At 47.1% G+C, this 15,604-nt stretch overlaps 1 protein-coding gene across 2 annotated transcripts in view; it reads left to right on the plus strand.

Moving 5' to 3' along the window:
* Shroom3 (shroom family member 3) overlaps positions 1–15,604 on the plus strand; it is a 151,418-nt gene that overhangs the window by 90,673 nt on the left and 45,141 nt on the right. For both annotated transcript variants that reach the window (XM_028789199.1, XM_028789198.1), the window contains exon 2: positions 14,668–14,799. The gene's annotated coding sequence lies outside the window, so the exon portion shown is untranslated. The remainder of the gene's footprint in view (positions 1–14,667; positions 14,800–15,604) is intronic.

The raw sequence follows: 15,604 nt of genomic DNA on the forward strand, positions 1-15,604 counted from the left end.
ACACACAGGCACACACACACATGTGCATGCACACACAGGCACACACATCTATACACACACCCACATGCATCCGCTCGCAGACATGCGCACAGCACACACACACATGTGCATGCACACACAGGCACACACACACACACACACACACACACACACGCACCTGCTGGCACACATGCGGACACACTTTTTTTTGAGACAGTCTTGGTGTATAGTCCAGGCTGGCCTTGAATTCTCCATCCTCCTGTCTCATCCCCTCCAGAGCTGGGACTACAGTTGTCATTCCTGGCTCTGAGTGTGCTCTTAAATGGTTGCTGAGCGAAGAGGTATTGTTGGAGAGGTATTGTTGCTCTTCTGCCCCCTGGAGTCCACTTGTGAGAGATAACTCTGTCTGACAGGGTCCTCACACTTTAGCAGAGGAGCTCCAAGTAAATACTAGTAAGCCAGTCAGTCCCTCAGAGCGTGAACTGAAACTATAGGCCTTTGACCTAGACTTTGTTGTGGAGTTGTGACAGTGCAGGCTAAAATAGTTTTCATTCTCCAGCAGAATGAGAGACAAGCCTGGAACAGTGGAGGAAGGCTGCACACTGGCCTGCTCTCAGTGGCTCGCTCGGCATGCCTGGTCACACATCCCAGGATCACCTGCCCAGGGGTGGTGCCTCCTATAACAGGCACCTCCCACATCAATCATTCAACAAGAATATGCTCCCACAGACACATCCACAGCCCAACCTAAGGGAGACAATTCCTCAGTTGAGGGCCCTCTTCCCAGGTGATGGCAGCTTCCCTTAAGTTGACAAAAGCTAACCAGGTGAGGACACTCTTACCTACCTCCCCTAACCCAGCCCTTGTCCTGATTATCGAGCTGGGTACTTGGAATTACCGTTTCTCTTTCATAAGGTAGAGTTCCCTAGACACATGGAATCTCAGGGCCACTTCAACTCCCTAAGGGGTATCTGCCTGATACCACCAGCATGCACAGTGGGCAGCTCTGACCGCAGGTGGGAGCTCCGTAGTGAACGGAGGGGTCCTTTGCAGAGTGTAGTCTGTGGCTCTGTATTGGTGGGAATGTCACTGTGGACCTTCTCTGGGGTTCCAAATGGACTGTATTATCTCAGTGGCCTATAGGCAAGTGCATTTTAGGACACTCCACACCGAAAAGGGGGAAGAGTGTCAAAGAGGGCCCTACAGGATTAGCACCAGTCTGCCCTGCCACCCTTGAGACCTTGGGGCTTAACTGTGGGCAAGCCCTTACTGAGCCTCTAGCTCATTACAGTAGGCTTGGCTGCCATTAGGAGACCGCAAGACTGAAGTCCCTCTCAGCCTCTTCAGGGTCGCCTCCAGTCTTTTCCTCCAACATTCAGCCCTTTGTGTCGGTTCCCATGGTTACCCCTTACCCACTAGCAGCTGGAATGTGTGGTGTGAGGAGGCTGTCTCCCCTACAGAGCCAGGTCTGGCCAGGGCAGAGGCCAGCGATCCACAGCTGGATTCGTGAAGTGGGGTCACAGTCCAGTACCTCTCCTTTGCCCCGGATTCTGTACTTTTCCCAGGCTTGACATGTCAGGGTTGCAGTGGGAGGAGAGCTGTGGGCTGACAGACAGCTCCCAGGGTATTTCCTGCCACAGTCTGGCTTGACTGTCACTGCCCTGTGTGACTTTAGTCTAAGGCAACTCCCTCTGTCTAGTGTGTGGAAGGCCCTGTTCTGCCCGGCCAGTCTAATGATCCCTGGCTTCCCCGCCAGTGGACTTCCCTTCTGTGGACTTTAATATCGTAGAACTGTCTGTTTAGTTGATACTGTCGAGACCAGGACCTGGTGTCCAAGGCAGGTGTTGCTTCCAGCCTGGAAGACCAGGCAGGTCCCAGAAACCCAGAGAGTATGGCCACTGGAGGTCACAGATAGGAACAGAGCTAGCTCAGAGTTTGTCCTGAGCTTTCTCAGAACACTGGACGCTTCCTCAGTCTCTGTCATTTTGGCACCATTTGTGTCTTCAGGTGGAGGCTAAGCTGCTGGTGGTAAGGGACGGTAGGAAAGTCAGAAATCACCTCATATCAGCTCTGCCAGAGGAATCCGCAGGCTCTTCTAGGACAGTGGTTTTCAACCTTCCTAATGTTGTGACCCTTTAATACAGTTCTTCATGGTGTGGTGACCCCCAACCATAAAATCATTTCTTTCTTTTTCTTTTTTTTTTCTTTTCTTTTTCTTTTTTGTCTCGAGACAGGGTTTCTCCATGCAGCCCTGGCTGTCCTGGAACTCACTCTGTAGACCAGGCCGGCCTCAAACCCAGAAATCCACCTGCCTCTGCCTTCCAAATGCTGGGATTAAAGGCGTACGCCACCACTGCCCGGCCATAAAATCATTGAATTGTTACTTCATAAGTATAATTTTGCTACTGTTTTGAGTCATAGATAAATATCTGAATGCAGGATATCTGATATGTGACCTCTGTGAAAGGGTCATTTGACCCCAAAGGGGTCGTGACCCATGGGTTGAGAACTACTGACGTAGCATAAGATACTGTTTTTTAGAGACCTTTCTACCCTATAGGTACTCAAGGAAGCCCCCGGGCACTGGCCCAGTGGAGAAAGGGTTAAGGCACCCTTGGGGGCTTGTTGTAGCTTAGGCTCTGTATTTTACCATCTCTGTGTGATCCTAACTATGTTAAGTAGCCTGTGTTTCAGTTGCCTGTAACACTCCCTAGATCATTGCAAAGATTAAACTTGCTGGGTAAAAAGCCTTTGTAACGCATACAGGTACCAGCTGTAATATTTTCAAATGGTACTTTGAGAATGCTGGGCCACACCGAGGATTCATCTGTCCTTCTGTGTGTTATATGGGCCAAATGTCCCTTATTAGAAATGACTGGGTAGGGGGCAGGGACTGGAGAGTTGGCTCAGTGGTTAAGAGCACTGACTGCCCTACCAGAGGTTCTGAGTTCAATTCCCAGCCACATGGTGGCTCACAACCATCTGTAATGGGATCTGATGCCCTCCCTCTTCTGGTGTGTCTGAAGACAGTGACAGTGTGCTCACATACATTAAACAAATATTTGAAAAAAATGACTGGGGGTTGGCCATGGTGGCACACAATTAACCTTAACACAGAGGAGACAAAGGCAGGTGGATCTCTGTGGTCAGAAAATTTTGGGTTTGAGAACATTTTGATTTTCAGATTAGGATGTGCAACCTGTGTGTGCCAGTGGACCCCAAAATTTCAGCACACAGGGAAGACAGAGGTCAGACAGAGGTCATACTAACCCATATTGCACTATCCGCAGTAAGGAAAGGAAGAATAAGAATAGTGGGGACAAGTAGAAACCAAATCACACCTTGAGAATGTGTACGCTGGTTAGTTTCCTGCATTCTGGCTGCATTTAGACACCTCACCTACCTTATAAATGCTCCTTCTGAGGCACCGAAGCTTGAGCAGAGAGAGAAGCACGCCAGGAAAAGCTTGGCGAACAGCAAGCTGGGAAACCTTTAGGCTTGATATTTTCAGATGTTGGGTTAGCGTGGAATGCTTATTACCCATCCTAAAAAGCAAACCAATTTTGGAAACAGACACGTTTGGCATGGGCTTAAAAACAGTGCCTGAGAGCTCCTTCCTAAAACCCGGTAATCCTCTTGGGCAAAGTGAAGATTAGGCTCCATCCCAAACAAGCCAGTGAGTTCAGTTTTGCTAAGAATCCACGGCTAATGCTGAATTTAGCAAGGGGTCTATCTCTTCAGTGAATGACAACCTTCATTTAGGTTTTTAAATTTTTATTATTTTATATGTATGTTTTTATGGGTGTGTGTGGTGTGGGGTGGTGTGTGTGTGTGTGTATGTGTACACAACATATGTGTACAGGAGATCTTGGAGGTCAGAGCATTGGCTCTTTTGGAACGGAAGTTACAGCGGGTTATGAGCTGTAGGTGCTGGGATCAAACCCAGGTCCTCTACAAGAGCAGTTAGCTCTCTTAACCTCTGAGCCATCGTCCCTCCAGCCCCTCTATTTATATTTTTAATATCCACACCACTCCTTTAGGAAAGTCTAAAGTTGGGACAACTTCTTTGCTTGTAGACAGGATGAAGAAAGCTTGGCTCCTATAAACTGCACTGGGGCTCCAGGGTCCTTCCAGAGTCCTGGTCCCTCTACCTTCCTCTCCTGCAGGAGAAGGAGGATCTCCCCCAGAGTTTGAGGTGGGATGTACTTGATAGAAAACCCCAAATCCTGATGTCTCTAAATGGTCATGAATGTGTAGCCATTGGTTCATCATTCTTCCTGAAGCCCGGGGCTGGAGCTGCAGCCTCTGGATTTAATGACTCCAAGCTAAATCTGCACCCTTGACCTTGACAGTTTCCTCTCACCACTGGTGCCTGCCCTCTCCGTCAGTCACTTCCTGGGGGTGGGGGTGGGGGTGGCTGTGTATAGTGCAGTAGATCACCAGTCCTTTGCTGCCAAACACCTCCTTATCACTCAGGTTATTTATAGCTCTCCAAATGCATTAGGCATTCCTAGTTTCCTGACTTTAGTATCTCTGCCCTGCATGGAGAATGCCCACCTTCGTCTGTCTTATGTAGACCACGCTGACTAACTGTGAGTAGCTTCCATTCTTCAGCAGTTACCATGGTAGATGTACCCCACTTGGTTTTTATACAAAGTTCCGAGGCTCACATAACAGTGGCCAGGACTGAGCAGAGCCCAAACCGGGAAGTCAGAAACTGTAAACTCCAGTTTGGAGCCTTGCCTCCTGCATGTGAAGTGCTCAGTATGAGTTGGCATCGTGCCTCAGACATTGTTTTATTAGGATTTGTCAAGTATGCCCCTTCTCCAGTTACATTCATGGGCTATCGAGAGGGACCCTCTGACTCATCCATAACAACATATTAACATGATATAACATAACACATGAAAAGACAGCTCAGAACACTCAGTTGACCTTGGCAAGTGAGTGCTGGTGATCTGTACTCAGACCCTCATGTCTGCATGGCAGGCATTCAGTTGAGTCCTCTTCCCAGCCCAGAGAGAGAATTCCTAGAGATAAACAATTACTGGGTATTATCTCTAGGAAGAGGACCATAACTGGCCAAAAAAGAAGAGAACCCCAAATAGGACCAAGAGTACCACATGGTGGTTAAGAGCGTAGGCCTTACCATCAGCCAGCCTTGAATTCTTTTCCCATTGGGCTTCGGCAATGACATTTGCTTCTCTTTGTTTTCTCATTCCTAACGTAAGAGGGATAGCATAAAGACGGCTGTCTTGAAGAGTGGTCATGAATACTCTAAGACAAATAGTAGTGTCCAGCTTGGCTCAAAGTACCCCATAATGTAATTACAACCTCTGGGATAGCTGCTCTGTCACCTGCTCTCCCTATGACAGTAGAAGCAAGCATTTACATAGACAGGGATAAATGAAGAGGAAAGGGCTTGATCACAGTCTCCTGTACTCTGTTCCCACGAGTATTGGGCTGTCTTGTCATGTGTATGAGGGTTTACAAAGTGTATAATTGAACAGTTATAGGCACAGAGGGGGTCCTATCTGTTTGCCACCACTGCAGGTATAATGCCTGATACAGTATATGTTCCATAGTTGGCCCTTAGCGACTATTAGTCAAGTAGATGGTTGAGCTGGGTATAGAAGTGGCCAGGCTCGGGTTCACTCAGGATGGCCCAGCTATCTCAGTATGTGTTGAATTATTTTCAGCAGTGTGCCCAGTATTAGGAAGTATTCTAAAGGCAGGAATGCAGCTTGAGTGCTGTGGTTAGGAGTGAGGGAGCCCTTCTGGTGCTGGCCCTATTGTTTCATCAGTAGGGACAGTTGGCCTTGGGAGAGAGAAGTCCCATTTGAATTTCAGTACCATTACCCTTTCTCCTTGAGCATTCCCTGCAAGAGAGGCTTTGAGTATCAAATGCTTGCCACCTCTTTTCACAGAACTTTTGGGGGTGTAGAGTTTAAAGGCAGTTTAAGCTACAGAGATTCAGAGGTTTTTGTTTGTTTGTTTTTAGTATAGAATAGAGTTTATTTAGGGCATGGGAAGGGAGTAGACACACACACACACACACACTGGGGGGTGCAGTGGGGGGAGAGTAGAGGCTAGCAGGGAATGGGGAGAGAAGGGACAGAGGTAAGAGAGTAAGAGTGCAGATTCAGAGTTTTAATGCATGAAAATTGGAGCTGAGGCGCTGCTGTGCCAGCCGTATAGCTAACAAGTTGTGATCTTGAGCAACGTATCCGCCCTCTGTAACGTTCTTAAATGGGATCAGTAGGCTCTGCTGCGCGTGGCTTTCTGAGGGCCCGGCAGAAGTTTTGGGAAAGTTCTTCCTGTGCCATGCCTGATGTTAGCATGAGGATCAGTTTGCTGTAGTGATTTGGGTGTGTTGCCAGTGACTGGCGGAGAGCAAAGACTGGAGAAAGAAGATCTTCACAGAGTTCTCTCAGGAGGCATTCACCTTCCTGCAGTGACACTAGTTTCCCAGAAACCCTGCTTCATCTCCAAGTATTTCCAGTGGTCACTGGAACTTCTAAAGTCAGTGCCCCCACAGGGTGCTGTAAGGTGCAGAAGCCTGAGAAAGCAAGCTCTAATAAGAGGTCTACAGCCCTCTGGGGCCATACCCTTGAAGGACATAGTGGGACCACAGCCCCTTCCTCTTTTCTTCCCTCTTCCTTCCTACCCTTAAAGCTGTCACATTTTACAGTGCCGTGTGCTCCTGTCATGGCTTGCTACAGTAAACCCAAGCAAGAGGGCCAAGCAACCACGCTCCAAAACTATGAGCTAAAAATAAAGCCTTTTAAAAACTAGATAGATTCCTTCAGACTTAATGCCAGAAAGCTAACACACAGTGTGCCCGATACACATTAGTCTCAAGATGTTAACATTTATTGACAGGCATTATTTGAAGTGTTTTGTACATATCAAATCTATTTATAACTATTTCCGTTCACCGGCTAGTATCATCCCTATTTTGTAATGGAGGAAAGTAAACCACAAAGTCAAGTGTCTTGCCCAAGGTCAAAGACCTACCAGGCAATAGATTTGGATTCAGAACTCAAGACGTTGCTTCTGGAATCCCTGTTGTCTGCACACATATGAGAACCCCACTTTTCTCAGGGCTGTTTCAAGTCCTCAGCTCTGAGCATTTGAAGCTACAGGTGACAGACCCTAGCAGAGGTCTCATTAATTGTAAGCCCCTGATTAGGGCCCTTTGGTTGTTTAAGCCTTTACTTAAGGCTAGATGTGCCAGAGGGCTTGTTGAGTAGAAAGATTGAAGTCAAGAGCTGCAGAGATGACTCAGTGGGTAAGGGTGTCTGTTGCCAAGCTTGAAGCCATGAGTTCAAATCCCAGGACCCACACTGTAGAAGGAGGTAATGGGCTCCCACAACTGCCCTTTAATTTCAGCACATGCACATTAGTGCACACATACACACAAAAACAAGAACTTCGAAAGAGAAAGATTAAAGTAGATTAATACTTTTAGGAAGCTAAAAGATTAGGCTAGTCATCCCCCACCCCCTGTGCCGTTTATCCTGTTCCCATCTTTGTACAAGGTTGACATTTAGAAATGGAAAAGCTTATAGCTTAAGAAAGAAACAGAAACATATTAAGTGCCAATGATGCAGATTATAGGCATGGGTCCATCTGATGTTTCAGAGTAGTAGGAGACAGCAGCCAGAGCAGGTACATGTGGACCCAGGCCTGAGCTGTTCAAAGCATCAAGCCAAGGCTGAGAGATTGTGTGTGGCTCACCTATCACTAAGCAAGTCATGGGAACAGGATGGGCAAACAAAAAAAGAAGACATTTTATGTCAGTACCATGCCTGAGATTAAAAGGACCGGATAGGCTATGGCCAGCATACAGTTAGAGGCGGTGCAGACTGATCTCAAGGAATGATTAGAAAAGAGAAAAAAAGGGGGGGAGTAATGAAGAGACAGTGACCCAGAAGGTTAAACTTCAATCGATAAGTAGCCAAGGGTCAGCATTAAGAGTAAAGGGACCTTTGGAAAAAGGGCAGTTCATTGAGAATGTCTGGAGAACCTTTGACCCATGGTCACATGGTCAGCAGCCAGAAATTGAAGAGAAGCTCTGTTTAAGAGCAGAAGTCTGGGAAGGCAGAAGTCCTTTTTGTTTATTTATTTATTTATCTATTTATTTTTTATTTATTGTTATTTTTATTTATTTTATATATATTTGAATCCACTGTCGCTGTCTTCAGACACACCAGAAGAGGGCATTGGATCTCATTCCTGATGGTTGTGAGCCACCATGTGGTTGCTGGGAATTGAACTCAGGACCTCTGGAAGAGCAGCCAGTGCTCTTAACCACTGAGCCATTTCTCTAAGCCCCCAGAAGTTCTTAAAACATCTTCAGACACTAAAGAGGCCAGGCCCTGTCAACCTCCCAGAGACTCGGAGAGGGGAAGAGGGGAGTTCTGGGGAACTGATTTCAATGGCTTGAGGACTTGCTAGCCCAAGACAAAGGGTCAGTCAGAGAGGCATGCAAGACATGGAACAGAAGGAGAACAAAAGGTGACTGGAAGCACCAAGAATGTGGCTTTTAGTAAAGAGGGCAAACTGTCATGAAACAAGTACACTCAGGAAATCCTCTGAGTTCTGAGGACAGATTTAGCCCTTCATAAGCATACACTGCTGTGGTGGTTTGAATATTCTTGGCCCCTGGGAAATGGCACTACTAGGAGGTGTAGCCTTGTTAGAGGAAGGGTGTCACTGTGGAGGCAGGGATTTTGAGGTCTTGTGTGTGTGTGTGTGTGTGTGTGTGTGTACATATGATTATGTCTGGTCAACATGATCCCGACAGTCTCCTGCTGCTGCCTTTGGATTAAGATATAAGAACTCTCAGCTCCTTCTCCAGCACTGTATTGGCCTGGACACTGCCATGATGATAATAGACTGAACTTCTGAAACTGTAAGCTGGCCACAATTAAATATTCTTTTATAATAGTTACATTGGCCACTGTGTCTCTTCACAGCCCTGAAACCCTAGCTAAGACAACTGCCCGCTTAATTACTAAAAACCTTCTGGTTGTTTCCAAGTGAAGATCAAGGCCTGCCAACCTCATGTCAAAGGTCTTGGCCACAGTTTCCAGCAGTGCCACTGCTTTCTCAAGAAAGCCTGCACCAAAAGCTAGGGCTCATGGCCAGTGCAGAAAGCACATGAAGGGAGGAGCCAGCCCTTCCTAGCACCTTTTGAACAATCAATGGCTTGGAAAGTTTAAGATGCAGAGCCTCATTTGGGACTTCTTAGATACAATGTATCGAAAAGGGCCTCCTACCAATATACGGACCTCGGGTTGTGTGTTCAAAAGAAGCAGAACAGGAAAAGCAGCCAGATGGGAACCCTGGCCCGCTGAGCATACTGCTTGCAAAAGGCAGCCATTGGATTAGTGAGCAATTCCGTGCAGCGATAAAGGTAATGAAGGGAAAGCTGGGTGCCGGGAAGGAGGATATTTACAGCAGATAAGGCAGCCCAGGAAGGCTGGTGTTTGACCTGGAACCTGAAGGCCAAGGAATAGCCAGGCAAGAAATGGAAAGAACGTTCCAAGGGATGGAACATGAGGTAAGCAGTCTAGTGGGTTTGAGGAAGCCTCTGAGATCTGGGCGAGGCGAAGGCCTGATGAGGTTGGAAAAGTTGAAGGATGGAAGGATGAGTGTGAGCTAAGGAACACTTCCCCAAGTGTTTAGAGCTTGTCTTGGCCGCTACAGACACTAAGTTAGAGGGACAGCAGTGGACGGGGAAGAAGTGGCTGCTCTCAACAGGGAAATGTCCGTGGGTTGTAACAGTCCATATCCATTCTTCTTCCCGTTTAAGGACAAAACAGAAAAACTAACCTCGGTAATAAGCAAGGAACTAAGAGGACCTGGAGAGGCCGTTTTAATAGGCTCAAGTCCCCATGTCTTCTCCGTCAGCCTCCACAGTTCTTGTGTAGTTTTCACAGGGTTCAAACAAGCCATGGGAACAGAATGATCCGGAACTTTATCTTGTATTGGCTGAAACTCAGTTCAGAAAGTAGTTAATGGATGCTATTAAAATACCGCACGGTAAAGTGGTCAGTGCGTGTTCAGGAGTTGAGAATATTTAGAGGCAGAATGTACCCATCCTAGGAAGTAGAAAGAGTTGACCTGGATTTCTTGTTTCTTAAGTATGAGGAAGAAAGAAGTTACAATGGCTTACTTTAGTTGTAGATCACAAGAACTCTTAGCCTGGCTCACCTGTCTCAGGGTAGGCTTAATTCCTAATTTGTCACCCATGGTTGTGATCCTGTAATACTGAGATCGGACAATAGTAAGGGACAACATAAAAACAGCACCACCACCCCCCTCGCCCCCGAAGTATCTCATTGGTGTTGCCACACAGTGACTCCAGAGCTGGGTCATATCACGGGTGTGCTGGACATTTAGCAGTCCTCTGTTCACTCAACAGACATTGCTTGCTGTGCCACACACTCCACAATGGGGCTGCTTATCTTAGCAAAGGAGGGGCCTACAGAAGCAGGCAGGTGGAAGTCCTGTGGTCATCTTTGATGTGCACACCCACTGTGTGTGCTGCTCTGTGTAGGGAGACAGGAATAGGGAGAGTGGACTCAGCCTGCCTCACCCCTACTGTGTTGGGAAAGGTATTTTTCGAGAAGTGATATCCAGGCTGAAGCCTGAGGATGGAGGGACCACACCAGCCAGCGGGACACTGCCCCATGAAGGCAGACAGGTTGACTTCGGTATTTTCACTTGATGCTGTTTTGCTGACTCCAGAAGCGTCCACAGGGCACTCTAAGTAAAAATAATTCTATCTGGTAACTTTAAATTAGTAAGCCTGTCATCACCATGCTCGTGTCTGTTAGTCATCCTAAGGACTACAAACAAAGCGGCATAAACATTAAGTTTTTGAAACTGCTGAATTGAAAGAAAGAAGAATGAGCACTTCTCTGGGATTTCAGTCCCAAGTGAATATAATTCTCTGTGTGTGGTCTGGGCCAAGACCACAACCTTGTTGTCTCGGTGTGTTCTCAAAAATGGGTCTTAGGAAAAAAAACCTCCCTTATTGTCTCTTTCATGATGGGTTTTTGTAATAACTCACAACATATGGAGGAAGCATGCACATCCTTTATTATGAAAGACTCAGGACAGTCCGCCTTAGGCGTGTGGTACCCATTAGTACTTGCTGGTGGAGATCAAAGTGCCTGCAGACTGTCAGTTACCATTGTGAGAGCAGAGAGCAGTCAGCAGAGTAGTTTGCAGTGGGCGGGGAGATGGCGTTCTGGAGACAGCATGAGTTTAGTGTCCAGACAGAGGCTTACTCTGTAGGTAAGTGGTTTTGTGTATAGATAAGACAGAGAAAGACTAAAAGATAATTCCAGGGTGCCGAGCTAACAGGCTTCCCCAAGTTCATTCTAGAACTGTCTTCCATCTAGGATCTCGGTAGCATTCCTTTTCATTAGAACATAGGAATTTACATTTAATGGCCTCTGGCTGTTAAAAATCCTTAAAAGATGAGATGATCCCAAGTGCCCCGTGCTTGTATCTTTCTCCCATTGGCTTATTCTTCCTCCCCGACCAGAGCCTGTGGCATCTGCAGCCCTTGGCTGGTGTGTATCTCGAGGTGTGTCTGGGATAGAGAATGGGAGGAAAAGGACTGAGCTTTAGCGCCTCAGCTACTGTACAGAAAGGACCGAGCCAACACTGCGGTTTAAATAAAAAACGAGGAAGTTATTAAATGCCACAAAGGCTCTCTAAAAGGCCTGGCTGCAGTTGTTTTTCTCCAATAGAGGGAGGACAGTAAGGTCTAGGGGAGCCCTGAAAAGGAAAAGTCCAGTCCTCTGCCGTAGAAGGGAATGATGCCAGTGGGTGATCCTGAAGGGTTCTTTGTTTTCCTTTACCTTTTTGAAATTACATTTACTTGTGTGAGAGAGAGCACAGAACATCTGCAGGGGTTGAAGCTCTCCTCCTATCATCTGTGTCCTGGAAATGGAGCTCGGGTCATCAGGCTCCGCAGCAAACTCTTCTCCATCTTGCTGGCTGGTGGAGCGTGCTTTCTACATTCATAAAATCTCTGCATTAGGGTATTAAATGGGGGGGATTCCTTTGAGTCTACTTTGCACCTCAACTTAAGCCAAATGTCTGTCTGATTGGTGCTGCTAGGCTCATGTGAGAATTTCTAAGTGAGGAGTGCATGAATTTTGTAAAAGGTCTTGGCCTGTTAGCTCTTACTGGCCAAGGCTCTTCTGTTCTCTCCATATAAATTAGGCCTTTTTTCGGTTGCAGCTACTTTGTGTAACTGCTGAAAGAAGCTCTAATATGAAGACACTATAAAACAGAAATGAAAATATAGGGTTAATTTGCCCATCCCATGTGTGGACAATATGCCAGACAATCCATATACATGAACTAGAACGTCCGGAGCAGCTCTATGATGGGTGTAGTGATAATGCTAATTTACTGTGTCCTGGGCTGTTTTAATTATGTAAAGACACTTCTATAACAAAAGAATGACTCCTTTGTATCCATTTTACAGATGATAGAGCAGAGGTGTATCGAGGGCCATGTCACCCATGGTCAAGATTCCTTCTCCAGAGCCGAGTTTTGAGCCCTTGTGCATAGTCCTTATTCTGCCTTTCCTACAGCCTGAGACTCTCAGGCCCAGAGTTTTCTAGCCCAGTGCTATCAATATTATAATTGAGATATTCTAAACTAACCCCTAAACTTCAAATTTAGAAGCACACTGAACATATAGAAGGAGGTGGGGCCACATAGATACAATGAAGTATAGTTATATCCCTTTTTGTTGTTGTTACTATCATGAAATACCCGAGGCAGGCTAGCTTGGTAAGGAAAAGAGTTTATTAAGCCCACAGTTCTGGAGGCTGAATGTCCCAGTGGGGCAGGCTTCTTGACATGGTCTCCGGTGAGAGCCCTCGAGGCAGTACCATTTTCTGTCAGAGTGCATCATGGCTGGGAGCACAGATCAAGAGTAAAGCAGGAAGGTAGCTAATGATTCAAGGGCCAGGTTCATCTGTATATAACAGCACACTTTTCCAAGGGCAGGGCTGGGAATGCTTCCTCCCCCTTCAGTGTGATACCACCTCTTAAAGGTCCATGAATCCCTGGGAGGCACCTTTAGGACCTCTCCAGGCCACAACTAAGGTAAAGAGAAACCCTACGCCTTAAGAATAGAAAACCCAGCTGAGCCCACCGAGCTCCGGAGCACCTCCTCAGTACCCTTGGGTAAAAAGAGCTCTCTTTATTCGTCTGAGGGTTTGAAAAAGAACGTTCTTTGACTTCATTCTGTGTCCTAAGAAATAAGAGGCCAGATGGACAGGCTTAATCTTGACAGCGGCTTGGTAATCCTCCGCTTTTGGCCAAGGCATACGCAGAGGCGGAGCAGCCTCACCGTGCCTCTCATAGGTCCAGCAGTTGGATCTCAGAGGCTTAGAAAAACCCTTGAAGACAAACTGCAAATACCACCAGGAGGGTGACAGGACCCACTTGTGGGGGAGGGGTGGCAAGCTGGCTCAGAGGGTAAAGCACTTGCTGCCCAAGCCCGACAACCTGAGTTTCATCCCAAGAATCCATGCAAAAGGCCAGATGCAGGGGTGCATGTCTGTAACCCCATCACTCTTTTGTGACAGGAGGGTCCCCTGGGCTAGCTATCCTGGAGCACATGACAGAGGAGGAAGACACAGCACAGAGAAGACTGCAGTAGCTGGGTAGAGGGGAGAGAACTAACTCACTAAAGTTGTCCTTTGACCCACGGGTGTGCCATGACACACACACACACCCTTATTCACATTTTTATACCACACAATAATGCTATAAAATAAAACCTTAAAACCACTTCAGAGCTCGAAGCAGGGCCAGTGTGATAAAGGGGAAACATCCTAGACCTGAGCTCCTCCTGAGGAGGAAGGCGCCCTTTCGCTTGGCACCAGGCACTGGCGATGTGAGACTTGAAACGTTTCTCCGACTCCCTGGGAACATGGAAGAGAGTTGTAGGGATGGTGTCTGGGCCTGCGGGTGGGAGGCTGGAGCACAATGGATGGACAAAAGGCCTTCCAACATGATAGAATCTAAACAATCTGAAATAGCTGAAGCCCAAGAATTGCCGTGGGTTCCCTGTGGGTTCCTCCTGAGCTGCCACCCACTGAGCAGCGCAGGGGCTGTTGCTCTTGAAGACTACACCCCTCACATTGAAGCCCAGAAATAGAAACCAAGAACTGGTTTCAGAGAAAGTGTAACGGCTTGGACCAGTGAGTTCAGTTTTCAGAGTCCTAACAGTTAATGTAGCTGAGGAACGGCTCAATGGTAGGGCACTTACTTGTCCAGTGCGCAGAGTCCTGGCTTCAACCTCGAGGACTGCAGTTCTGGGGCCTCGTGCATGCTAGGTGAGTGTTCTACCTCTGAACTACATCCAAAGTCCTAAGACTGCAAAACAAAATATATATAAAGATATAGTGTATAAACAGATATACTTAATTAGCCACAAAACCATAGGCAGTAAGGGTAGACGCCCTGTATACATTTGCTGTCTTTAGGACAGAGAGCTTGGATGTGCAGACTCAGTCCCCCTCAGCTCAGCTGCTTGCTCTGGCTCCAGTCCGCGTTTGTGTACTTCCCAGTGAGACTCGTTTGCACTCCCTGCTATAAAGCCCCATCACGCTCAGCTGTTGGGTTTCTTGTTTTTCACAGAGATGTATGTGCAGCCCCGAGCCATGCAGATCCTGGTACCTCTAACTCTCTCAGCCCAGAGCTGCTCACCTGCAGTCCCCAGCACCGGAAAGCAACATGGTCAGGAGGTGTGAAACTTCGGCTAAAGCAGAGGTAGGAGGTTAACACTGAACGGTGTGGAAGAAAAGACTGGCCCACCCTCGGGAGAGGGCACTGGGGCAAAGATGGTTAGAGGCCTGGGGTTGATGGGAGAGTGAAGGGGCCCAACAAGGAGGTCACCTAAGTTAAAGTTCAGAAGGATGGTGAAGTTATGCCCAGTTTTTTTCTCCAAACTCCAGGCTCCCAGAAATAAGACTCAAGCTCAAAATATATTTATAAATACCTTGGCCATGTAGCTAGGCTCTACTCTGACTATATCATGACTAAAATAGCCCATTCATTTTAACCTGCATTCTGCCATGTGACTGGTTACCTGGGCTCAGGTACCATGTATCTGACTCCTTACATCTTCCTGCCTTCCGTTTTCTACCTGAGCCATAGACCACAGGGTTTTTAATTGACAAATGATGCATCTATAAAATATACATAATATTCTTTCTACAGAAGGAATCTTACTTGTTTTAGGCCTAGATATTGAACCCACAGTCTTGAAAGATAATAGCAAATACACTACCACTGTGCTATTAGGCATTAAAATTTTGAATTTTGGATGGATATAGTGGCATATATGCCTTTAATTCCAGTGCTCAGAAGGCAGAGGCAAGTGAATCTCTCTAAGAGTTGAAGACTACCCTGGTCTACATAGCAAGTTGTAGGCCACACAGGGTTACATAGTGAGACCCTGTCTCTAAAGGGAGAGAAGGAAGAAAGGAGGGAGGAAGGGAAAGAGGGAGACAGGAAGGAAGAGGGAAGGAGGGAGGGAGGGAGGGAGGGAGGGAGGGAGGGAGGGAGGGAGGGA

The sequence above is a fragment of the Grammomys surdaster genome, unplaced genomic scaffold (assembly GCF_004785775.1).
Source record: "Grammomys surdaster isolate TR1022 unplaced genomic scaffold, NIH_TR_1.0 125793, whole genome shotgun sequence".
Taxonomy (NCBI): Eukaryota; Metazoa; Chordata; class Mammalia; order Rodentia; family Muridae; genus Grammomys; species Grammomys surdaster.